Source organism: Ranitomeya variabilis, chromosome 4 (assembly GCF_051348905.1).
Source record: "Ranitomeya variabilis isolate aRanVar5 chromosome 4, aRanVar5.hap1, whole genome shotgun sequence".
In the NCBI taxonomy this organism is placed as follows: Eukaryota; Metazoa; Chordata; class Amphibia; order Anura; family Dendrobatidae; genus Ranitomeya; species Ranitomeya variabilis.
This window is the reverse complement of record NC_135235.1, coordinates 520,594,493-520,621,742: the sequence shown is the minus strand read 5'-3', so window position 1 is coordinate 520,621,742 and position 27,250 is coordinate 520,594,493. Positions and strand designations below refer to the sequence as shown.

Here is a 27,250-nt window from a genome sequence, read left to right as displayed (position 1 = left end):
TGTTTGAAATTCTGGAAGCGAGATCTATCCCCGGAGAAAAATTCAGGCAAAGGTACTCTAGGTTCAGATATAGGAGCATGAATTACAAAATCCTGTAAACTTTGAACCTTCATAGCGAGATTATTCAAACCTGTAGCTAAACTCTGAGGATCCATTTTCATCAGGTGAAATCAGAACCATTCAAGGATTAGAAGGAGAGAGAGACGAAGGCTGCAGTAAGCAGAGATGCTAGTGAATCAACTAATGAGCAAACTCAGGGAAAAAAAAAAAAAAAAAAATTCTCTGCAGACTTCTTTTCTCTCCTTTCTTCTGCCAATTATTTTAACCCTTGGCCGGCCAAACTGTCATGGTTCTCAATAGCCAGAGACCGTAGTAAAGCATACAAAAGGACTAGCTCTTGGAAGATGGGAACTCGAGCTGACTGTGAGCTAAACCTACCGCACAAATAACAGTGGCCGGGTAGCGTGCCTACGTTTTATCCCTAGACGCCCAGCGCCAGCCGGAGAACTGACTGACCCTAGCAGAGGAAAATACAGACCTGGCTTACCTCTAGAGAAATTTTCCCCAAAAGGCAGACAGTAGCCCCCACATATAATGTCGGTGATTTTAGAGGAAATTGACATACGAAGTATGAAGATAGGTTTAGCAAATTGAGGTCCGCTTACTAGATAGTAGGAAGACAGAAAAGGGAACTACACAGTCAGCTGAAAACCCTTTCAAAACACCATCCTGAAATTACTTTAAGACTCTAATATCAACTCATGACACCAGAGTGGCAATTTCAGCTCACAAGAGCTTCCAGCCTCAGAAATATTCAAACACAGAGAACTGGAACAAAAATGCAAAACAAACTTAGGACTACAAGTCCAACTTAGCTGATAGTAGTCTAGGAGCAGGAACATGCAACAGAAAGGCTTCTGGTAACATTGTTGGCCGGCATAGAAATGACTGAGGAGCAAGGCTAAATAGACAACTCCCACATCCTGATGGAAACAGGTGAACAGAGGCGATGAAGCACACAAGTTCAGTACCACCAGTGACCACCGGGGGAGCCCAGAAACCAAATTCACAACAATCTGCATTCCATTTTACTTGCATTCTATGAGCGCCAGTGTGTTTCATCCTGTATTTTAAAGTCAGGTCCCCTACTGTATGACACTAGGAACAGAAGAATTTTTTGGTGGCCTCTGGATCAGGCCTCTATAACTCACTAGAAGTTACTGCTACAAACTATTTTAAAGTCAGGTCCACTACTGTATGACGTTTAGCAACAGTAAAAAATTGTTGGTTATGTGCGTGAGATCTACAGAAAGCTTAATTTCAACCCAACAAAATAACAAAGTGTGATACGGTGGGCAGTCTAACTTTTTGCAACTGAAAAATTATATATTTTTTTATGTGCATTAGGCCTGCAGACAGTTTCATATCACCAGCACAAAATGACAAGGTGGAGAACAGCAGGCTGTTTCACATTTAGCTAGTGAAAAATTATTATATAGAACGCTATACTCATGCATGGAGCACAATAGAAGCAGTGCACAACACAATTTTAGGATATGAGCCCTGCTGGCTTTGTCTGTGGACCTCAGTAATGCCCCCCCAAATTCCGGAAGGTAAATTTTACAGCCACACTGGACACTTACTGCCTAAACTATCTGACTAATAAACAACAGCTTAGCTAACTAGCTAAAATCTTGCTGCTAAGAGTTGCAGCTTCAGGAGCAGTCTCCCTGCGCTGTTACAATGTCAAAATGGCACTAAAACAAGATGTCCACTCTTTATATGGAGAGTGACATGTGATTTCAGCAGCCAATGACACAAGCCGTGGTGTCAGGACATTGTGGATGTTTCCAGCGCCTTGAGTGGCTAGCCGCAATGTGCACACATAAAGTTAGGGGGAAAAAAAGGGGAAGAGGGGGCCAGGATGGGTATGAGGGGGCCATGCCTACCAGGATGGGGATGAGGGGACCATGCATACCAGGATATGGATGAAGAGGCCATTAATACCAGGATAGGTATGAGGGGGCCATGTATACCAGGATAGGGATGAGGGGGCCATGCATACCAGGATGGGAATCAGGGGGGCCATGCATACCAAAATGGGGATGATAGGACCACGCATAACAGATTGATGATGGGGCCATGCATACCAGAATGGGGATGGGGGTCATGCATACAGGATAGGGATGAGGGGGCCATACATACCAGGATGGGGATGAGGGTCATGCATACCAGGAAGGGGATGAGGGAGCCATGCCTACCAGGATGGGGATGAGGTGACCATGCATACCAGGATAGGGATGAGGAGGCCATTAATACCAGGATAGGGATGAGGAGGCCATGCATACCAGGATAAGGATGAGGGGGCCATGCATACCAGGATGGGGATGAGGAGGGCCATGCAAACCAGGATGGTGATAATAGGACCATGCATACCAGATTGAGGATGGGGCCATGCATACCAGAATGGGGATGGGAGTCATGCATACAGGATAGGGATAAGGGGGCCATACATACCAGGATGGGGATGAGGGTCATGCATACCAGGAAGGGGATGAGGGAGCTATGTAGACCAGGCAGCTGCCTAGGGCCCTACTCCTCCAGGGTCCCCCAGCCAGTGGCATACCGGTAATAGCAGCACACCACGTGGCCACTATGGGGCCCGTAAGAGGGACCTGGTGCCGCATATCCATCGCGCATTCAACTTATTGGCATCATAGATACCGATGAAGTTGAAAGCACTGATGGAGGAGAGAGCATCAGCTGACGCTCCCTCTCTCATAACTCCCCCTAGCTTGTGACTCAGCGGGCACTGAATTGAGATGCTGAGACGGGAACAGAACTTGCAGCAATGCAGGGAACAAGGAGGAGAGGTGAGCATTGTGTGTGTGTCTGTATATGTGTGTACTATGTGGGCTGCACTACACTCTGTGTGTGTGTCTGCATTATAGTCTGTCTCTACATTATATTATGTGTATAAGTTGCACTACACTGTGTGTGTGGGCTACATTAAAGTGTGTGGGTGTGTCTGTGTGTCTCTGCATTATACTGTGAGCAGGGGGGCTGAATTATACTGTGAGTGGGAGGGTGCTGCATTATACTGTGTGGGGGGCTGCACCACATTGTGTGCATCTGGGGGCGCTGTACTATACTGGGTGTGGGGCTACACTATACTGTGTGGGGGGCTACAGTATACTCTGAGTGAGCTGCAGTATACTCTGAGGGTGGCTGCAGTATGCTCTGACGGCAGTTGCAGTATACTCTGTGGGGGGCTGCATTATACTCTAAGGGAGACTGCAGTATACTCTGAAGGGGACTGCAGTATACTCTGAGGGGGGCTGCATTATACTCAGAAGGGGCTGCATTATACTCTGAAGGGGCTGCTGTGTACTCTGAGGGGGCTGCAGTACACTCTGAGTGGGCTGCATTATACTCTAAGGGAGGCTGCATTATACTCTAAGTGGGGCTGCAATATACTCTATCAAGGACAATGGTGAGTGCATTATACTATATGTAATATATGGGACCTGCATTAAACTGTATCGAAGACTATCTGTCCCCATCATTCTTCCTCAGCCAATGTAAAGAAACTCGAGAACAAGCGTCAAACGACTTCAATATTGTTGATCACGCTTGTTTAAGGGCCTGAACTCAGCGCATGTTAATACAACTGAAATGTTTCTGTGTGATGGTGCAATAAGTGAGCATTTGGTGCCCCACTTTAAACTTTTGCCCAGGGCCCCACTTTGTATAAAACCAGCCCTGAGGATAGGGGTGGGGGTCATGCATACCAGGGTAGGGATGAGTGGGCCATGCATACCAGGATACCAGGATAGGGATGAGGGGGCCATGCATACCAGGATAAGGATGAGGGGACCATGCATACCAGAATGGGGATGAGGGAGCCATGCATACCAGGATAGGGATGAGGAGACAATGCATACCAGAATGTGGATGAGGGAGCTATGCATACCAAAGTACAATCTGCACTGGCTGATGGATCTACGAAATTTGTCACGGTCTCCACCGAACCTGGAAAAGTATCCCAAAGTCCTCTGGGTCAAAGTAGAGATAGTGACTATCCACACTGTTGGACTGGGGTATCAAAAGCCCACCAGTAACATTGACTATAGGAAGCTAAATATTCAGCTTCATGAAATATTATATTACCCTCACTGTTGGACTGGGGTGCCAAAACCCCACCAGTAACATTGACTATCAGGAGCCCAATATATTACTTTCATTCTCAAATTTACCGATGTTTCTATAAAATAAACTATATCTTTGTTAATTGAATGATGAATCATTCAATTAACAAACTATGGGATACTCAAGCCCATCATCATGGAAGCCATCGAGGGAGGAAAATTGGAGGTGAGTGTAACTAAGATGAACTGTTTGCTTGCCAGCATCTATGCAGACATGCAAGCACTAAAAACAAAATACACAGCAATTGAAACTCAGACATCCCATAACGTTCAAATATTTGGATAAGCTACACAGGATCTTCACAATATTGTGCAAGATCTAAGCAATAAAATTGTACAGCAGTGTGAGCAGATCCTTCAAATAGAAAATCAACCTATAGCTCTGGACCCTCCACCGACCCTTCCACCTTTCAGGTTCGGTGGAGACCGTGACAAATTTCGTAGATTCATCAGCCAGTGCAGATTGTACTTTGGTGCACACCCTGCTCACTTCCATACTGACAGATCAAAAGTATTGTGTATCAGCTTTAGTTTGGGCCAGTCCCTGTATTAAAACACACGATGATCGACTTAATAACCTGGAGGTCTTCCTATGAGATATGAGCCAGGTGTTTGATGATTCTAATCGCTGTGCAACAGCTTCAGCTACACTGATGGCTTTACATCAGGGTAAGCACTCTGTTATAGAGTACGCCACGGAATTCAGAAGATGGGTAATTGGTACTGAATGGAATAATGCTACAAAATTATTTTTTTTTAACAACTGACTCTCCAGTACACTCAAAGATGAACTAGCAGGACCGATGCTCCCACAAATTTGGATGACTGAATTAATCATTGTATAGACGCCCGATTATCAGAGAGAAGATTGAAAAAGTGGAATTCAAACTGGTCCCGCAACAGTGACTATTATCCACTAGGCCCAGAGACTGCGAGATACTGGATTCTAGCAGTGCTACACCAGTGTCTTACCAAAGTGTCAAATAACACTCCTCTTCCAAGCCTCGCCATGTGGCGAAATAGTACTGCACAGACACATATTGCCAAGGTCAGCAGAAATTGTATGACAAATTTTGTTGTCATTTTTACCCATTTTTCTATGTGAAAATGTAAAATCTGGGGCTTCAACCAAATTATTGTGGTAAAAATGTAATTATTTTTTCTTCACAGCCCAATAGTATAAAATTCTATGACATACATGTGGCGTCAGTATGATTGCTGCACTCTTAGATGTGCTTAGGGGCTGAAGGTGCTCAAGGACCTGCAAACCATAACAACAAAATCTGCACTATAATATGGAGCTCCTTCCCTTCTTAGCTTTCCACCATGCCTGAAAAGTATTTCCAGATTCCATTTACAGTAGGTTATTATGCAAATTGTCTCTTCAGAGAGGAAGAGGGCTAGAATTCTAGTGCCACCTATTGGAAGGTAGCAATCCTACAAGTCAATGTTGACCCTTTAACGAGCCTTGTCACATGACTTAGGATAATAGCCAAACCAGAATCTCAATTTGCAGACACTGTGTTTCGGGGTACTGCCCCTCGTCAGTGCAAGGCGGAGATCAGGTTTGGCTGTGTGAGAGGCGTCAGACCGTTATCCAAGCAGTATCGTTTCTCCTTGCGGAGATCGGGCATGCTTAGCAAGGAGAAATGATACTTCTTGGATAACAGTAGGTTAATGTTCTTTACCCCTATTACCCCTTCTGAAAATTAAAAACTTTGGGCCAATGCAGCATTTCAGTGGAAAAAAAATGTTAATTTTCCATTTACTTAGCTCAATGTTATACAATTCTGTGAATCACCTGAGGTTTAAAAATGCTCACTACACCTCTAGTTCAATTCTTCAAGAGGTGAAGTTTCCAAAATGGGGTCATTTGTGAGGAGTTTCCCCTGTTTAGGCATATTAGGGGCTCAGCAAACATTGCAGACATTCGCCATTGATTCCAGCCAATTTTCAGTCAAATGGTGCTTTTTTCCTTCCGAACCCTGCCATGCGCCCAAACAGTAGTTTTCCACCACATATGGGGTATTGGTGTACTCAGGAGAAATTTTGCAGAAAATTTTGGGGTCCATTTTCTCCTGTTATTCTTGTGAAAATAAAAACAAATTGGGGCTAAAACATTTTTGTGGGAAAAATGTGATTTTTTTTTTTTTAATTTTCACGACTTAACACCATTAAATTCTCTGAAGCACACGGGTGTTCAAGGTGTTCACCACAAATCTAGATAAATTCCTATCAATTCCAGACAATTTTGCCTTCTAAAAAGTCAAAGGGTGCCCCTTCCCATCTGAGCCCTACTGTGCACCCAAAACAGCAGATATCCACCACATATGAAATATCGATGTACTAAGGAGAAATTGCAAAGTAAATTTTGGGGTTCATTTTCTCTTGTTACCCTTGTGAAAATGAAAAATTTTGGGCTAAAGCAACATTTTTGTTAGAAAAATTAAAATGTTAATTTTTTCCTTCCACAATGCTAAAGGGATAATAATCTTCTTGAATGTGGTTTTGAGCACTTTGTGGGGGTGCAGTTTTTAAAATGAGAAATTGCTCATAAACTTTATTAATCCTTCTTACTTCTTAACAAAAATATATGTTTTAAAAATTATGCTGATGTAAACATGAAAGTTTGAAAATTGCGATTTTTTTTTCCAAAATGTGGATATTTTTACAAATAAATGCCAAAAATGTGGACCTAATTTACCACTAACATAAAGTGTTGAAGTGTTCCAGAGTTATTACCTAAAGTAAGAACTGTAAAATTTGGCTTGGTCAGGAAGGTTAATACAGGCTGGTTGGTGAAGATGTTAATTGAACAACACTTTTAAGCATTTCTTTCTGGCACATAGAAGAATTTATAGTTCCCAAAATTACAATCATAGAGTTAAAGGAAACTGGTCATGTTCCCAAATGCTGTTAACCTGCAGATATGAGGTTAATCAGCACTGCTGAGATGGCTGTGAGTCAGTGCCAGGGGCACGATTACAGATGCTGCTCACTATATACTGAGCTGTGACTGAAGCCACTTCGGTCGTGTCTCTATGACTGAAAGCTGGAGGCTGCCGAGAGAAGTAAAGTTAATTTCCTCTGCATAGCTGGTCTTTCAGGTTAACCCCTTAATCCCATATGACGTACTATCCCGTCAAGGTGAACTGGGACTTAATTCCCAGTGACGGGATAGTACGTCATATGCAATCGGCTGCGCTCACGGGGGGAGCGCGGCCGATTGCGGCCGGGTGTCAGCTGACTATCACGGACCGCCCCGGCACATTAACCCCCGGCACACTGTGATCAAACATGATCGCAGTGTACCGGCGGGACAGGGAAGCATCGCGCAGGGAGGGGGCTCCCTGCGTGCTTCCCTGAGACGATCGGTACAAGGCGATGTACTCACCTTGTACCGAGCGTCTCCTCCCTGCAGTCTCTGGATCCAAAATGGCCGCAGGGCTGCATCCGGGTACTGCAGGGAATACTTCCGGGTCCACAGCAGGCGCTGGTAAGCCTGCAGCGCTGTCAGTCAGATCGCTGATCTGACAGAGTGCTGTGCAAACTGTCAGATCAGCGATCTGTGATGTCCCCCCCTGGGACAAAGTAAAAAAGTAAAAAAAAAAATTCCACATGTGTAAAAAAAAAAAAAAATTAATTCGTAAATAAAGAAAAAAAAATATTATTCCCATAAATACATTTCTTTAAATAAAAAAAACAATAAAAGTACACATATTTAGTATCGCCGCATCCGTAACGACCCAACCTATAAAACTGTCCCACTAGTTAACCCCTTCAGTGAACACCGTAAGAAAAAAAAAAAAAACGAGCCAAAAAACAACGCTTTATTATCATACCGCTGAACAAAAAGTGGAATAACACGCGATCAAAAAGATGGATATAAATAACCATGGTACCGCTGAAAACGTCATCTTGTCCCGCAAAAAACAAGCTGCCATACAGCATCATAAGCAAAAAAATAAAAAAGTTATAGCCTCAGAATAAAGCAATGCCAAAATAATTATTTTTTCTATAAAATAGCTTTTATCGTATAAAAGCGCCAAAACATAAAAAAATGATATAAATGAGATATCCCTGTAATCGTACTGACCCGACGAATAAAACTGCTTTATCAATTTTACCAAATGTGGAACGGTATAAACGCCTCCCCCAAAAGAAATTCACGAATAGCTGGTTATTGGTCATTCTGCCTCACAAAAATCGGAATAAAAAGCGATCAAAAAATGTCATGTGCCCAAAATGTTACCAATAAAAACGTCAACTCGTCCCGCAAAAAACAAGACCTCACATGACTCTGTTGACCAAAATATGGAAAAATTATAGGTCTCAAAATGTGGAGACGCAAAAACTTTTTTGCTATAAAAAGTGTCTTTTAGTGTGTGACAGCTGCCAATCATAAAAATCCGATATAAAAAAACGCTATAAAAGTAAATCAAACCCCCCTTCATCACCCCCTTAGTTAGGAAAAAATAATAAAATTAAAAAAATGTATTTATTTCCATTTTCCCATTAGGATTAGGGCTAGGGTTAGGGTTAGGGTTATGTTATGGTTTCCAATGGCAAGGAAACATCAGAAGCATAGAATAAACGGACAAGCTCTCGGGTGATGGAAACTAGAGCTGACCGCGATGCTAAATCTACACACCACACTAGAAGTAGCCAGGGGGCATTCCTGCGTTGTCTCTAGATGCCACGCGCCAGCCGGAGAACTAACTACCCCTGGTAGAAGAAAACACAGTCCTGGCTTGCCTCCAGAGAATGTCCCCACAGGAGATAGCAGCCCCCCACATATAATAACGGTGAGAGCAGATGAAAAGACACACGTAGTATGAAAGCAGATTTAGCACAGAGAGGCCCGCTAACTAAATAGCAGAAAGATACAACAGAGGACTTCGCGGTCAGCTGCAAAACCCTTCAAAACACCATCCTGAAATTACCTTAACTCATGTGACAACTCATGCCACTGGAGTGGTAATTTCAGCCCAACAAGAGCTTCCAGCTGCAGAGATTCACATAAGTGCAAACTGGACAAAACATACAAAAATAGACTTAAGGACTAAAGTGTCCAACTTAGCTGAGCAGAAAACTGGGAGCAGGAACATGCAACAGAATCACTCTGGATACATTGATGGCCAGCATTAGAATGACTGAGGAGCAAGGTTAAATAGGATACTCCCACATCCTGATAGGAACAGGTGAACTGAGAAGGCAAAGCTTGCAGGACACCAGTACTGTCATGGTTCTCAATGGCAAGAGAACGTAATTAAGCATACAAAAGGACTAGCTCTTGGAAGATGGGAACTCGAGCTGACCATGAGCTAAACCTACCGCACAACTAACAGTGGCCGGGTAGCGTGCCTACGTTTTATCCCTAGACGCCCAGCGCCAGCCGGAGAACTGACTGACCCTAGCAGAGGAAAATACAGACCTGGCTTACCTCTAGAGAAATTTTCCCCAAAAGGCAGACAGTAGCCCCCACATATATTGGCGGTGATTTTAGAGGAAAATGACATACGAAGTATGAAGATAGGTTTAGCAAATTGAGGTCCGCTTACTAGATAGTAGGAAGACAGAAAAGGGAACTTCACGGTCAGCTGAAAACCCTTTCAAAATACCATCCTGAAATTACTTTAAGACTCTAACATCAACTCATGACACCAGAGTGGCAATTTAGAGCTCACAAGAGCTTCCAGCCTCAGAAATATTCAATCACAGAGAACTGGAACAAAAATGCAAAACAAACTTAGGACTACAAGTCCAACTTAGCTGATAGTAGTCTAACTTCACGGTCAGCTGAAAACCCTTTCAAAATACCATCCTGAAATTACTTTAAGACTCTAACATCAACTCATGACACCAGAGTGGCAATTTCAGCTCACAAGAGCTTCCAGCCTCAGAAATATTCAATCACAGAGAACTGGAACAAAAATGCAAAACAAACTTAGGACTACAAGTCCAACTTAGCTGATAGTAGTCTGGGAGCAGGAACATGCAACAGAAAGGCTTCTGGTAACATTGTTGGCCGGCATAGAAATGACTGAGGAGCAAGGCTAAATAGAAAACTCCCACATACTGATGGAAAACAGGTGAACAGAGGAGATGAAGCACACAAGTGCAGTACCACCAGAAACCACCGGGGGAGCCCAGAAACCAAATTCACAACACAGTACCACAAGAGACCACCGGGGGAGCCCACGAACCGAATCACAACAGTACCCCCCCCTTAAGGAGGGGGCACCGAACCCTCACAAGAACCACCAGGGCGATCTGGATGAGCCCTATGAAAGGCACGGACCAAATCAGAAGCATGAACATCAGAAGCTGTAACCCAAGAATTATCCTCTTGACCATAGCCCTTCCATTTCACCAGATATTGAAGTCTCCGTCTGGAAACACGGGAGTCCAAGATTTTCTCCACCACGTACTCCAATTCACCCTCAACCAGCACAGGAGCAGGAGGCTCAACAGAAGGCACAAGTGGTACCTCATACCTCCGCAATAATGACCGATGGAAGACATTATGGATAGCAAAGGATGCTGGGAGGTCCAAACGAAAAGACACAGGGTTAAGAATTTCCAAAATCTTATAAGGACCGATGAACCGAGGCTTAAACTTAGGAGAAGAGACCCTCATAGGGACAAAACGGGAGGACAACCACACCAAGTCCCCAACACGAAGACGAGGACCAACACGACGATGGCGATTAGCAAAACGTTGAGTCCTCTCCTGGGACAACTCCAAATTGTCCACCACCTGCCCCCAAATATGATGCAACCTATCCACCATGGTATCCACTCCAGGACAATCCGAAGACTCCACCTGACCAGATGAAAAACGAGGATGGAACCCTGAATTGCAAAAGAAAGGGGAGACCAAAGTGGCAGAACTGGCCCGATTATTAAGGGCAAACTCAGCCAACGGCAAAAAGGAGACCCAGTCATCCTGATCAGCAGACACGAAACACCTCAAATAAGTCTCCAAGGTCTGATTAGTACGTTCCGTCTGGCCATTTGTCTGGGGATGAAATGCAGACGAAAAAGACAAATCAATGCCCATCCTGGCACAAAACGCCCGCCAAAATCTGGACACAAACTGGGATCCCCTGTCGGAAACGATATTCTCCGGAATACCATGCAGCCGAACCACATTCTGAAAAAACAGGGGCACCAACTCAGATGAGGAAGGCAGCTTGGGCAAGGGCACCAAATGAACCATCTTAGAAAAGCGGTCACACACCACCCAAATGACGGACATCTTCTGAGAAACAGGGAGATCAGAAATAAAATCCATAGAGATGTGTGTCCAAGGCCTCTTAGGAACAGGCAAGGGCAACAACAACCCACTAGCCCGAGAACAACAAGGCTTGGCCCGAGCACAAACATCGCAAGACTGCACAAAAGTACGCACGTCCCGAGACAGGGAAGGCCACCAGAAGGAACTAGCCACCAAATCTCTGGTACCAAAAATTCCCGGATGACCTGCCAACGCAGAAGAATGAACCTCCGAGATGACTCTATTGGTCCACTCATCCGGCACAAACAATCTACCAGGTGGACAACGATCAGGCCGATCCGCCTGAAACTCTTGTAAAGCACGTCGCAGGTCTGGGAAGACAGCAGACAATATCACCCCATCCTTAAGTATACCCGTAGGTTTAGAATCACCAGGGGAATCAGGTTCAAAACTCCTAGAAAGGGCATCCGCCTTCACATTCTTAGTACCTGGCAGATACGAAACCACAAAATTAAACCGGGAGAAAAACAACGACCAGCGCGCCTGTCTAGGATTCAGACGTCTGGCCGACTCAAGATAAATCAAATTTTTGTGATCAGTCAAGACCACCACCTGATGTTTAGCACCCTCAAGCCAATGACGCCACTCCTCGAATGCTATCGGTCCTATGCAGATGTTTTCTCCAAGAGGGCTGCTGAGACCCTTCCACCTCACCGTCCCTATGACTGTCCTATAGATCTCTTGCCTGGAGCAGAACCTCCTAGGGGACGTGTCTATCCCTGTTATGGTTTCCAATGGCAAGGAAACATCAGAAGCATAGAATAAACGGACAAGCTCTCGGGTGATGGAAACTAGAGCTGACCGCGATGCTAAATCTACACACCACACTAGAAGTAGCCAGGGGGCATTCCTGCGTTGTCTCTAGATGCCGCGCGCCAGCCGGAGAACTAACTACCCCTGGTAGAAGAAAACACAGTCCTGGCTTGCCTCCAGAGAATGTCCCCACAGGAGATAGCAGCCCCCCACATATAATAACGGTGAGAGCAGATGAAAAGACACACGTAGTATGAAAGCAGATTTAGCACAGAGAGGCCCGCTAACTAAATAGCAGAAAGATACAACAGAGGACTTCGCGGTCAGCTGCAAAACCCTTCAAAACACCATCCTGAAATTACCTTAACTCATGTGACAACTCATGCCACTGGAGTGGTAATTTCAGCCCAACAAGAGCTTCCAGCTTCAGAGATTCACATAAGTGCAAACTGGACAAAACATACAAAAATAGACTTAAGGACTAAAGTGTCCAACTTAGCTGAGCAGAAAACTGGGAGCAGGAACATGCAACAGAATCACTCTGGATACATTGATGGCCAGCATTAGAATGACTGAGGAGCAAGGTTAAATAGGATACTCCCACATCCTGATAGGAACAGGTGAACTGAGAAGGCAAAGCTTGCAGGACACCAGTACCACAAGAGACCACCGGGGGAGCCCACGAACCGAATCACAACAGGGTTAGGGCTAGGGTTAGGGTTAGGTCTAGGGTTAGGGCTAGGGTTAGGGCTAGGGTTGGAGCTAAAGTTAGGGTTAGGGTTGGGGCTAAAGTTAGGGTTAGGGTTGGGGCTAAAGTTAGGGTTAAGGTTGGGGCTAAAGTTAGGGTTAGGGTTTGGATTACATTTACGGTTGGGATTAGGGTTAGGGGTGTGTCAGGGTTAGGGGTGTGGTTAGGGTTACCGTTGGGATTAAGGTTAGGGGTGTGTTTGGATTAGGGTTTCAGGTAGATTTGGGGAGTTTCCACTGTTCAGGCACATCAGGGACTCTCCAAACGCGACATGGTGTCCGATCTCAATTCCAGCCAATTCTGCGTTGAAAAAGTAAAACAGTGCTCCTTCCCTTCCGAGCTCTCCCGTGCGCCCAAACAGGGGTTTACCCCAACATATGGGGTATCAGCGTACTCGGGACAAATTGGACAACAACTTTTGGGGTCCAAGTTCTCTTGTTATCCTTGGAAAAATAAAAATTGGGGGGGCTAAAAATCATTTTTGTGGGAAAAAAAAGGATTTTTTTATTTTCACGGCTCTGCGTTGTAAACTGTAGTGAAACACTTGGGGTTCAAAGTTCTCACAACACATCTAGATAAGTTCCTTGTGAGGTCTAGTTTCCAATATGGGGTCACTTGTGGGGGGTTTCTACTGTTTGGGTACATCAGGGGCTCTACAAATGCAACGTGATGCCTGCAGACCAATCTATCTAAGTCTGCATTCCAAATGGCGCTCCTTCCCTTCCGAGCTCTGCCATGCGCCCAAACAGTGGTTCCGCCCACCTATGGGGTATCAGCGTACTCAGGACAAATTGGACAACAACTTTTGGGGTCCAATTTATCCTGTTACCCTTGTGAAAATACAAAACTGGGGACTAAAAAATCATTTTTGTGAAAAAAAAAATAATTTTTATTTTCATGGCTCTGCGTTATAAACTGTAGTGAAACAGTTGGGGGTTCAAAGTTCTCACAACACATCTAGATAAGTTCCTTGGGAGGTCTAGTTTCCAATTTCCAATATGGGGTCACTTCTTGGGGGTTTCTACTGTTTGGGTACATCAGGGGCTCTGCAAATGCAACGTGACGCCTGCAGACCAATCCATCTAAGTCTGCATTCCAAATGGCGCTCCTTCCCTTCCGAGCTCTGCCATGCGCCCAAACAGTGGTTCCCCCCCACATACGGGGTATCATCGTACTCAGGACAAATTGGACAACAACTATTGGGGTCCAATTTCTCCTGTTACCCTTGGGAAAATACAAAACTGGGGGCTAATAAATCATTTTTGTGAAAAAAAAAATAATTTTTATATTCACGGCTCTGCGTTATAAACTGTAGTGAAACACTTGGGGGTTTAAAGCTCTCAAAACACATCTAGATAAGTTCCTTAGGGGGTCTACTTTCCAAAATGGTGTCACTTGTGGGGGGTTTTAATGTTTAGGCACATCAGGGGCTCTCCAAACGCGACATGGTGTCCCATCTCAATTCCAGTCAATTTTGGATTGAAAAGTCAAACGGCGCTCCTTCCCTTCCGAGCTCTGCCATGCGCCCAAACAGTCGTTTACCCCCACATATGGGGTATCAGCATACTCAGGACAAATTGCACAACAACTTTTCGGGTCCAATTTCTTCTCTTACCCTTGGGAAAATAAAAAAATTGGGGGCGAAAAGATCATTTTTGTGAAAAAATATGATTTTTTATTTTTACGGCTCTGCATTATAAACTTCTGTGAAGCACTTGTTGGGTCAAAGTGCTCACCACACATCTAGATAAGTTCCTTAAGGGGTCTACTTTCCAAAATGGTGTCACTTGTGGGGAGTTTCAATGTTTAGGCACATCAGGGGCTCTCCAAACGCAACACGGCGTCCCATCTTAATTCCAGTCAATTTTGCATTGAAAAGTAAAATGGCGCTCCTTCCTTTCCGAGCTCTGCTATGCGCCCAAACAGTGGTTTACCCCCACATATGGGGTATCGTCATACTCAGGACAAATTGCACAACAACTTTTGTGGTCTAATTTCTTCTCTTACCCTTGGGAAAATAAAAAATTGGGGGGCGAAAAGATCATTTTTGTGAAAAAATATGATTTTTTATTTTTACGGCTCTGCATTATAAACTTCTGTGAAGCACTTGTTGGGTCAAACTGCTCACCACACATCTAGATAAGTTCCTTAAGGGGTCTACTTTCCAAAATAGTGTCACTTGTGGGGGGTTTCAATGTTTAGGCACACAGACAGCTCTCTCCAGCGACCAACGATCAGGGGAACGACTTCGGCATCGTTGAAACTGTCTTCAACGATGCCGAAGTCCCCCTGCAGCACCCGGGTAACCAGGGTAAACATCGGGTTACTAAGCGCAGGGCCGCGCTTAGTAACCCGATGTTTACCCTGGTTACCAAAAAAAACAAACAGTACATACTCGCCTTTCGGTGTCCGTCAGGTCCCTTGCCGTCTGCTTCCTGCTCTGACTGAGCCGCCGTACAGTGAGAGCAGAGCGCAGCGGTGACGTCACTGCTGTGCTGTGCTCTCACTGTATGGCCGGATCTCAGTCAGAGCAGGAAGCGGACAGCGAGGGACCTGACGGACATCAGATGGTGAGTATGTACTGTTTGTTTTTTTTTACATTTACGCTGGTAACCAGGGTAAACATCGGGTTACTAAGCGCGGCCCTGAGCTTAGTAACCCGATGTTTACCCTGGTTACCAGTGAAGACATCGCTGGATCGGTGTCACACACACCGATTCAGCGATGTCAGCGGGACCTCAACGATCAAAAAATGGCCCAGGCCATTCCGACACGACCAGCGATCTCGCAGCAGGGGCCTGATCGCTGGTACGTGTCACACATAGCGAGATCGCTACTGAGGTCGCTGTTGCGTCACAAAACTTGTGACTCAGCAGCGATCTCGCTAGCGATCTCGCTATGTGTGACGGGGCCTTAATAGTGTTTGGGATATGACAGGTTATCTTTAAATACCATCTGTGTCAGCCCCCTACATGTTCTTAGCTATGTGGCCAATAACTACTTGATTTACTCCTGGCATGTACTTACCTTTAACCACACAGTAAATCTTTCTATGCTTTCTTTATACATCTTGCAGTAGGGATACAGCTGTAGGAGTAAAGTATTGTTTTTTCAGGGCTGTACAACACATACAAGTATCACTCAGCTGCACATACATCACCAACATTGTCTAGTGGGTGTAGAAATTGGAGAAGGGGAATGAATCATGCAGACTATAGAGTTTATAGCATGTGACTTCCAATTCTGGGAATATGGTCGACATTGATACATGATGATGAGGAACAGATAGAAAGAAATAAGGGGTGCCCAGTAAGATTCTGACAGTTTATCTTGAGTGTAGAAATAAGAGTATCAATAGCAGGATAGAAAGCTTAGCCAAGGATGTGAGAAAGTTTGTGTCTGAACATGCACCTTATACTGTCATTTACTAGGTTTTCTGCATTATAATAAAGCTGGAGAACATATGATGAAGTCATTTTTATTTATGCCTTATGGTCTACAATTGCAGTAAAAAATTATTCAACCCCCCATTGCAAACTAGGTTTATCACTAAAATATGCAATCTTTCTGGTATTTACAATTAGCCAATCAAACAAGAACAATGTTATTAGCTCAACAACTAATATAACAAGTGATTTCTCCAAATTCAGAAAGGAGCCAATTTATAAAGCAGTTATTGCTAAAATTGTGATATAAAACAGCTAGAAATAATGCTTGGAAATTTTTTTGCGACTTTTGGACAACTTTTTGAAGTTGAGTGAATTAGGTGCTAGACAGTGGTAGCTCAAGGCTGGGTGAAATATTCATTATAATTTATGCAACAAAAATGATAGTAATTACACCAGAAATGTACTCCAGCTCCTGACTGGAGCAACATTTTTGACGGAGGAGCATAGTTACTGTAGGATGCGCTGAACAAATTAAAAGTTGGACTACTGATAGCGACATTTAAGGGGTTAAAGTGGTGTTTGGAGATTTGTTTGGTCACAGCACCCACAACAGGATTCCAGTTGTGTTTAACAGCTGGAAATCATCTGCAATCTTGAAGTTCAGTTTAAAGGGGTATTCTCATATTTAGAAGTTATCCCCCTAACCATAGAATAGGGAATAACTTTCCGAATGCGGAGGTTTGACTGCTGGTAATCCCACCAATCTTGAGAATTGGACTGAGCCCCATGTGAATGGAGTAGTGGCCTATCATGTGCACTGCAGTTCCATTTATGCTTATGGGAGTGCATAAGACCATCCTAGTGGAATGTTTGACTATTTATGGTGGTCCCATTAAGAAAGAACGCAGCAGCAGTATGCATAATTGACCACCGTTCCATTCATAGGGAGTCCTTCAGAGACCCAGAGACCTGGATTTTGGAATTGGTGGGGGCCAGCTTTCGGAATCCCAGCAATTGGGAATTTATCCCTTATCCCGTGACCCCACAGTAGCATAAATACAAGCATCATAGTGTATGTGGGGGCTCTGTGGAGGCCATAAAAAGAGTATCACACCGCATGGTACATTAATGAGTTGCTCTAGAAGAAATATTTCTGTGTGAACACAAAGGACTGGGCAAGATTAGAGAAGAAGGCTTAACGTAAAATAAACATTTTCTAAAAATGTAACTTTCCGAGCTTGAAGATGGGTGAACACACGCATACAATGTGGCACAGCAATTTGGTAAGTAGCAGGTGACATGTTGGATCTCTTTTAGTCTCTTGGGCAGATATGAGTGATGTCTCCAAGTAAACCACACCCAATGTTAGAATGAAGAATTGCAATATACATTACAAGTAAATCTAAGATAAAACCCACAAAATGTTACTGTAAAAAATTCATCAATATTTGCTTATTTGGTGGACTTCTTCCAATTAGACTTTTTGTGTCACGTAACCTGATGGTCTCTCCATTTTTCCCTGAAGCGTGATTTTAATTTATCTTAAGACCTGCACCATGAATAAAACTATTTACGTAAGTGCTGTTTCAAAGAAGTGCAATAAAATTACACACTTGGCACTTGACTGGCAACTATTAATTAGGAGGTTGAACTGGCAATATACTTAACAAAACACTTAGCAATCCTCATTGAGTGAACAAGTGTCAAGAGTTTAGCGTGAGGCTCAATCAGACCGACCTGTTCATTGGTAATAGCCATCTGGACCAGCCACGAATCTGCCTCATTACAAAATATATATGACATATAAGCTTTTCTGTCTTTCATCGGTGACATAAACATGTAATGCGTCGGAAAAATATAGCATGCAAAATCTTTGTCTAGCATTATACAGCTCTGGCAAAAATTAAGAGACCACTACAAAATGTTCACTTTGTCTGATTTTTCTCTTTACATGTATATTTTTGAGTAAAAATATACAATTTTTATTTATTCTATAAACATCTGACAACATGTCTCCCAATTTCCAAGCAATAAATTTTGTATTTTTTTTCTGAAAAGGAGAATTGGTCAAAATAAAAAAAAACCCAGTGCTTTCAGACCTCAAATAATGCAAAGAAAACAAGTTACAAGTTTATAATCATTTAGAAACAACAATACTAATGTTTTAACTCAGGAAGAGTTCAGAAATCAATATTTTGTGGAATAACCATGATTTTTAATAACAGCTTTCATACGTCTTGGCATGCTTTCCACCAGTCTTTCACACTGCTTCTGGTGCAAAAATGTAAGCAGTTCTTCTTTGTTTGATGGCTTTTGATTGTGACTATCCATCATCCTCTTGATTACATTCCAGAGGTTTTCAATGGGGTTCAGGTCTGGAGATTGGGCTGCCCATGACAGGGTTTTGATGTGGTGGTCTCTTAATTTATGCCGGAACAGTATACTGTATATTTTAGGCCTTTATCCTATCTGTAGGAGCGAGTTGCTAAATGTGTGATGATTGTGGGTGATGCAGTGATTTTACAAGTACAAGCAGTTATTAAAGGGGTTGTCTGGTCCAAATTGATAAGTCAGCAGTCATTCTGTGTGACTCCAGATTTATGAATCCCCCCCAGCACACACTGTGCGCAGTGGGGTTCAGCCTGTTTCTGAGCTGGGACAAGAGGGTACATGTGCATCATACATACTCTTAGGCTACTTTCACACTAGCGTTTACCTGATCTGCGGCAGGCTGCGAACTTCCTCCGTGAAGCCCCGCCCTCGGCCGCACCTCCGCCGCTAGCTCCGCCTACTTCTGCATGCGGCCCGCATGCGACCTCCGTACCTATCTTTAACATTAGGTACGCAGGTCGTGCGGCTGTATGCAGATGCTGCCACATGCGTCGTTTTGACGATGCTGAAAACGACGCATGTGGCAGCATCCGCATACAGCCGCACGACCTGCGTACCTAATGTTAAAGATAGGTACGGGGGTCGCATACGGGCCGCATGCAGAAGTGGGCGGAGCTAGCGGCAGAGGTGCGGCCAAGGGCGGGGCTTCACGGAGGAAGTCCGCAGCCTGCCGCAGATCAGGTAAACGCTAGTGTGAAACTAGCCTTAGCTACAGCCTGTCCAGTAGGTTTGAACTCACTCCATAAACTTGAATTGAGCGAGACCACAAGTCCGACTAGAGGATGGGCTCTGGCCTGGAGTATGTATAACCCATACATACCCTCAGGTCCTGGAAAATAAACCGTTGAATCCCCACAGCGCTAAGTGCGTCATAAGTCTGCAGTCACACAGTCACAGAGTGACTGCAGGCTTATCAATTTGGACCGGACAACCCTTTAAAGGGATTTTATAGATTAAAAATGTGATTTTCAATAACTTTATAATAAGAGAGTCGCAAATCAAAGTACTGTTCTATCTGCCAGAGCAGATATGGGTATGAATGAAGGCCTCTCTCTCTTTATGGAGAACCCAGCATACATTACACAGACAGAACTTCACTACAAACTTGCATAATTCCCCAATAAATGCATATGCCTTATTGTAACCTTTTAAACGAAAGTCAACAGTAGAAGCAATAGTACAAGCAATTCAAAATAATGCTGTAATATGTAGTTTACAAAATTAATCCTGTTAAGGATAAACTTGGTGAGGTGGATTCTCGAAGCTGAAGGTCACAGTGAGCAACACAGATGGCGATAGCACAGCGCAGCCGGATGACATGTGGATCATCGAGGACCAGGATAGTGTGGCATGAAGGACCATAGACAGACAAGTGTAGCAGGAATACCAGAATACACAAAGGCAGGGGTGTGGATATACTAAGAATCTTAAGATGAATACTCAATCGAGGATTTTCAGCATACAAATGGTTACAAAAATCGTCTATAGCAAAGACATAAGCAATCAGCAGACTTTCTTGCAGAAAGGAGTACACACCGTTTTAGGAGATTTGTGTGAACAGCATCGGTATTAGTACAGCATAGCTGATTATGCTTACAGCAGACAGCAGGTTAACTGCAGAGCAGCCATAATGAACAGGCAAACTGATAACCTGCTTGCAGTAAAAATGACATACTGTTGTAGCAGAGATGTGGGAACAGCATTAGTAGTAAAGGGAATTTGTCAATATGATCAACTCTTCTAAGCCGTCTATATGGTCATGAAGATGACAGCAAGTTGAATAAAATGATACCCTAATATCTGCGATCCAACGTCTTATTCTAGAGAAATCCACATTTTTCTCAATATGTAAATAAGCTGTTAAGATCTACTGGCAGGACATAGATCTCAGCAAGAATCTATCTCAAGGGCTTATTTTAAATTAAAACTGGGTATTACCTGTGTGAGACGTAGATTAGGAGTGTAGACTGTCAGTCATTACATATCTCACACTTGTAACACCCCTTTTCTTTTATAATAAGCTGTGGGGGCACATTCTTGGAAGATCTATGTCTCGGCCATAGATCTTAAGAGCTCATTTACATATATAAAAAATGGATTTCTCTGGAATAAGACATTGGACCACAGATATCATAGTATCATTTTATTTACGGTAACTTTCTATGACCTGTATGCCCATATAGATGACTTAGGAGGGTTGATCCCACTGACAGATGCCCTTTAACAGAGAAAAGTTTGTTATGCTTACAGAGGACAAATGGTTAACCGCACATCTCAGCTAGGGAGTAAATGCACATAGCTGACAAACAAACAGGAGTTTGATGAAGAGAAAATTAACCAGCTGAATGAAATGGATGACAAAACACCTGAAAGTCACATAGTACTGAATACTCAGACAGCATGCAGCTGGGTATGGTGAACATTTGGAATCCACAAGTACGTCACAGAATTTTATAAGATTATGCCATGAAAATGAAAAATTACATTTTTCCACTAAAAAAGCTTCTTTGGTTTCAATTTTTTCTTTCTCACAAGGATAATAGGAAAATATAATTTCTTTTGTACTTTTTGTTTTTTCAAGACATTCTTACAAATCTTCTTTATTTTTTTTATTCAGTCCCACTATGTGACTTAAATACTTTCCATTTTCATTGCTGACCTGGTACACTGCAGTACATTGGGTATTAAAATTTGGCCTGTTAGTTTATAACAGGACCTCCTAGGTCTCTGTAACTGGCAGACCTTGAGGTAATCACTTGGCCTCAGGTTACCATTGGAACCATAATGACACAGCAGTTGTGGGGTATCCATAGAGTTTTAGAGAGAGCCCCCTCCCTTTTTTAACCATTTAGATGACAATATTGCTATTGACAGCAGTATCTAGAGTGTTAATCTTTGCAGCAGGGTGTCAAGGTGTTTGCCCTGAGGCACACACTGACTGATAGCTGGTTCTGGTCTTCTCTGTGACATCATAGAGAAGGTCAGAGACGGGCTAAACAAATTCCTGCTATTTTAGTACACAGCCCTCCTGCTACTTTACAGTACAAAAAGGTATAAAAAATGTAACACAATGCTGAGTGGCCAATGAGCAAAAATCCTGTATTTGGATCATGACTGTCCCCTCGAGGCAGCTCTGCAGCAGTATCCTTGTGCGATAATGCGATATCTCACCTGTCACGTATGCTGGCAGATTGTTTCTGCTAACCTGGTTATCTAATTTTAGTTTTGATCACTCGAGAACAAACAGCTCTGGTACCGCTGAGGAAAATATGACCGTGAAGGTCTTGAGCTTCTACTTGGTTTCTAATTTCTGGGTTATTTGTGGAGGGAGGCAATTTCTGGAGATTTACTAATTATTCGGTATTGTTGTAGATGGAACGAGCTTCCTATGAGCTCTATGTCTGATGGAGAAAATCATGTAAGGCCGCAGCATGCTAAAATCTGAATTAGCAAATACCTACATAGCCAACCCCCACCTCCTGGCAGACAGCAGAAAGCCTGTGAACACATTGTTGCCATGGCAATAAAAATGTCCACTTGTTTATGACGGCTGGAAACACAGCAGCGCTGACTTAAATGTTTGCCACGCACAAAAGATGTCAGGGTGAGGTAAACTTGCAGGAAACGTGCCTCACGCTTGCTTACCTGTGCTATGGGGATTTATGAATAAAACCGTACATATGAGGATGTTAAAAATAAACATCGCTTTATCTGCTGCTGTGTGTGGAAATGGGGGACCGAGCTGGCCGAATGTCTTTTCAGTGACAAATTTGACTGGGAATTTGTAATCCCAAGTTACATCTTGTTTCAAAGACCCGGCAGAAAGAATCAATAGGATGTTGCAAATTAATAGAGGAAATGTGGACACGTGTGTCAGGGCCGCCTGATCCAATGTGAATGGCTAGGTTAAACTAAAATAGGTGTTTTTATATTTTACACAGGCAGCTAAGGAACGCAAACATGTAATTCATGCAATTTATTGTTTTCCATCATCAGGCATTTCATGTTATGTTTGTCCATACGATCACTGATAGGATGTTCAGGGTGATGTCTTCCCCATAATTATTACTTCTTGTCATCCACCACCAGTCCCGCTGACTTCCATCATTATATACATACTACATCTATATGGACACAAGTATTGGGACACCCTATTCTAAACTCAAAGGCATTAATATGCAGTTGGACCCCTGTTTGCAACTACAATTGTGTGAATAAGTGTTTGCCCCCTTCCTGATTTCCTATTCTATTGCATGTTTGTCACACTTAAATGTTTCAGATCACCAAACAAATTTAAACATTAGACAAAGATAACACACGGAAACACAAAATGCAGTTTTTAAATGAAGGTCTCTATTATTAAGGGAAAAAGAAATCTAAACCTACAGGGCCCTGTGTGAAAAAGTGATTGCCCCTAAACCTAATAACTGGTTGGGCTGCCCTTAGCAACAACAACTGCAATCAAGTGTTTGCGATAACTGACAATCAGTCTTTCACAACGCTCTGGAGGAATTTTGGCCCACTCATCTTTGCAGAATGGTTGTAATTCAGCCACATCAAACGGTTTCCGAGCATGAACCGCCTTTAAGGTCATGCTACAGCATCTCAATCGGATTAAAGTCAGGACTTTGACTAGGCTGCTCCAAAGTCTTTATTTTGTTTTGCTTAAGCTATTCGGAGGTGAACTTGCTGGTGTGTTTTGAATCATTATCCTGCTGCATAACCCAAGTGCACTTCAGCTTAAGGTTACAAACAAATGGCCGGACATTCTCCTTCAGGGTTTTTTGGTAGACAGTAAAATTCATGGTTCCATTTACCACAGCAAGTCTTCAAGGTCATGAAGCAGTAAAAAGACACAGTAATGACACCTAGGTACTATATATAAAAAATAAGAAGTTATAATCAAAATTCTGGTATAGTCAATATGTCACCACCTGTGCCAAAGTTATAGTGAAAGACCACTAAGTAAGAGGGGAATGCTCTGACCACAAAGTTGAACCAATAAGAAAGTGACAGGGAATAGTGTTAATAAAATCAATTTTTATTAAATAGCAATAATGACAAATATTTATTAAAAATTATAAACTAAAAATGTAAATAAATCTAATACAAATGTGCACCGATCAAGCTGTATATATTGAGGCAAGCCACATTCCTATTATATCTCAGAAAGGGCCAATCTATCAAATATATTATCCAAAAGTAAAAAATATATATATAAAGTGTATGTGTGCAATCAATAAATACAAATACAGCAATATCTCAAAAAATACAAGTGAAATGAAGGGAATATACCCAAGTGAAATGAAGGGAATATACCCAGGCTGCCTGCGGCTAGATCGTGTGCACACGATCTAGCCGCAGGCAGCCTGGGTATATTCCCTTCATTTATTGTAAGTATGAGGCTTATCTATTGCAATAGCACATAGCACTTTACTACTTTTTTTGCGGCACTATATGTCTCTCTGGTGGTAATCAGTTTTATGCACATAGCACTTGTATTTTTTTAGATATTGCTGTATTTGTATTTATTGATTGCACACAAAAATTGATTTTATTAATACTATTCCCTGTCACTTTCTTATTGGTTCAAATTTGTGGTCAGAGCATTCCCCAAGGTCATGAAGCAGCAAAACAGCCCCAGACTATCACACTGCCACCACCATATTTTACTGTTGGTATGATTCTACTTTTTTGTAATGCTGTGTAACTTTACGCCAGATGTAATGGAACATACACCTTCCAAAAAGTCCAACTTTTGTCTCGTCATTCCACAGAGTATTCTCCCAAAAGTCTTCGGATAATCAAGATGTTTTCTTGCAAATCTAAGACAAGCATTTATGTTCTTATTGCTCAGCAGTGGTTTTCGTCTTGGAACTCTGCCATGCAGGCCATTTTTGCCCAGTCTCTTTCTTATGGTGGAGTCATGAACACTGAACCTAACTGAGGCAAGTGAGAGGGAAGACGGAAGAGACAGCTTTTTTTGTGCTTTTCGTGCATTAAATAAGATTACTGTAATACAAGTGTTATACCATGATTAAGGGCGAATGACTCACCAGAAACACGTCGGTTTTAAAACCCTTGTTTGTTGTTTTAACCCCTTTACCCCCAAGGGTGGTTTGCATGTTAATGACCGGGCTAATTTTTACAATTCTGACCACTGTCCCTTTATGAGGTTATAACTCTGGAACGCTTCAACGGATCCCAGTGATTCTGACACTGTTTTCTCATGACATATTGTACTTCATGTTAGTGGTACAATTTCCTTGACATTACTTGAGTTTAAGAAGGTAGTAGGGGATAGCGGCGCTGTTACGTTTGAAAGAAGCGGACTGCAGCAGGTGAACTTGTGCCACTATCAAAACCGCTCATCTCATTCCATCGAGCAGGTAAATTTCACACCAGTAGTGTTATTACTTAATGCAACATAGGACGTAGTGCGGGTGTGTATATACTCAGTGTGTATATATCATTACTTGAGTTTATTTGTGAAAAAAAATGGAAATTTGGCGAAAATTTAGAAAATTTCGCAATTTTCCAACTTTGAATTTTCATACCCTTAAATCACACAGATATGTCACACAAAATACTTAATAAGTAACATTTTCCCACATTTACTTTACATCACCACAATTTTGGAACCCAATTTTTTTTTTTTATTAGGGAGTTATAAGGGTTAAAAGTTGACCAGCAATTTCTCATTTTTACAACACCACAACACCATTTTTTTTAGGGACCACATCACATTTGAAGTCACTTTGAGGGGTCTATATGATAGAAAATACCCAAGAGTGACACCATTCTAAAAACTGCACCCCTCAAGCTACTCAAAACCACATTCAGGAAGTTTATTAAGTTAACTCTTCAGGTGTTTCACAGGAATTTTTGGAATGTTTTAAAAAAAATTCACAAAAAACTTACTTCTGATCCAATTTGTTTTATTTTACCAAGGTAACAGCAGAAATTGGACCCCTAAGGTTGTTGTACAATTTGTCCTGAGTACGCCGATACCCCACATGTGGGGATAAACCACTGTTTGGGTGCATGGCAGAGCTCGGAAGGGAAGGAGCGCCATTTGGCTTTTCAATGCAAAATTAGCTGGAATTGAGATAGGAGGCCATGTCACGTTTGGAGAGCCCCTGATGTGCCTAAACAGTGGAAACTCCCAAAAGTGACACCATTTTGGAAAGTAGGCCCCCTAAGGAACTTATCTAGATGTGTGGTGAGCACTTTGAACCCTCAAGTGCTTCACAGAAGTTTATAATGTAGAGCCATAAAAATAAAAAATCTTATTTTTTCACAAAAATGATTTTTTGCCCCCAATTTTTTATTTTTCCAAGAACTGGAGAAAGAACTGGAGAAATGGAGAAATTGTACCCCAAACATTGTTGTGCAACTTGTCCTGAGTACGCTGATACCCCATATCTGGGAGTAAACCACTGTTTGGGCGCATGGCACAGCTCAGAAGGGAAGAAGCGCCATTTGACTTTTTAATGCAAAATTGGCTGGAATTGAGATAGGACGCCATGTCTCGTTTGGAGAGCCCCTGATGTGCCTAAACATTGAAATCCCCCACAAGTGACACCATTTTGGAAAGTAAACCCCCTAAGGAACTTATCTAGATGTGTGGTCAGCACTTTGAACCCCTAAGTGCTTCACAGAAGTTTATAATGTAGAGCCGTGAAAATTAAAAAATCTATTATTTTCCACAAAAATGATCTTTTAGCCCCCAATTTTGTATTTTCCCAAGAGTAGCTGGAGACATTGGACCCCAAAAGTTGTGCAATTTGCCCTGAGTACGATGATACCCCATATGTGGGAGAAAACAACTGTTTGGGCGCATGGCAGAGTTCGGAAGGGAAGAAGTGGCGTTTTGGAATGCAGACTTTGATGGAATGGTCTGTGGGCATCACGTTGCGTTTGCAGAGTGCCTGATGTACCTAAACAGTAGAAACCCCCCACAAGTGACCCCATTTTGGAAACTAGACCCCCAAGGAACTTATCTAGATGTGATAGAAACACCATGCATTGGAAAAAGAAATCCGGTCCTAATAGCAGGAATCGCAATAGGGACTACCTCACCACTGAGTCTGAGTCAAGTCTCAGTGACAGTGCATGTGCAACGGTTGGCTCTCTAGATATTTTTCCCACGATTGATACAGAAATTACAGGATTGTCTACCCCTTTAGGAGAAAGACCCGGAGGGGTGGAAGAAAAAGACAACGGAGGAGAACAAAGAAAACAGCGGAAGCGGAGGCATGTTGCTTGGACACGGAAATACTAGCCGTCCCACTGGAGGAGGCGGTTATTAATTTGACTAGTCACGTTTTGACTCCTGATCATTTGACTCTATTATCTAAAGGCCTGAATTATAGTATTCCGGAGGAATTTGATCTAACTGAATTTAAGATTGATTTGTTTAAATCTGTTAGAAAAATCCACCTTTTTAAAAATTTCGTTA

The 27,250-nt window shown here is 42.7% G+C and overlaps 1 protein-coding gene and 1 long non-coding RNA gene across 4 annotated transcripts in view; one reads left to right on the top strand and one right to left on the bottom strand.

Moving 5' to 3' along the window:
• Positions 1-27,250, bottom strand: part of RIMS4 (regulating synaptic membrane exocytosis 4) — a 1,070,250-nt gene that overhangs the window by 76,328 nt on the left and 966,672 nt on the right. The gene's annotated exons all lie outside the window — the stretch shown is intronic.
• On the top strand, positions 21,800-27,166 carry LOC143769093 (uncharacterized). The gene is made up of 3 exons (XR_013214214.1): positions 21,800-21,930; positions 25,071-25,178; positions 26,979-27,166. It is a non-coding gene; the product is annotated as an uncharacterized LOC143769093 (long non-coding RNA).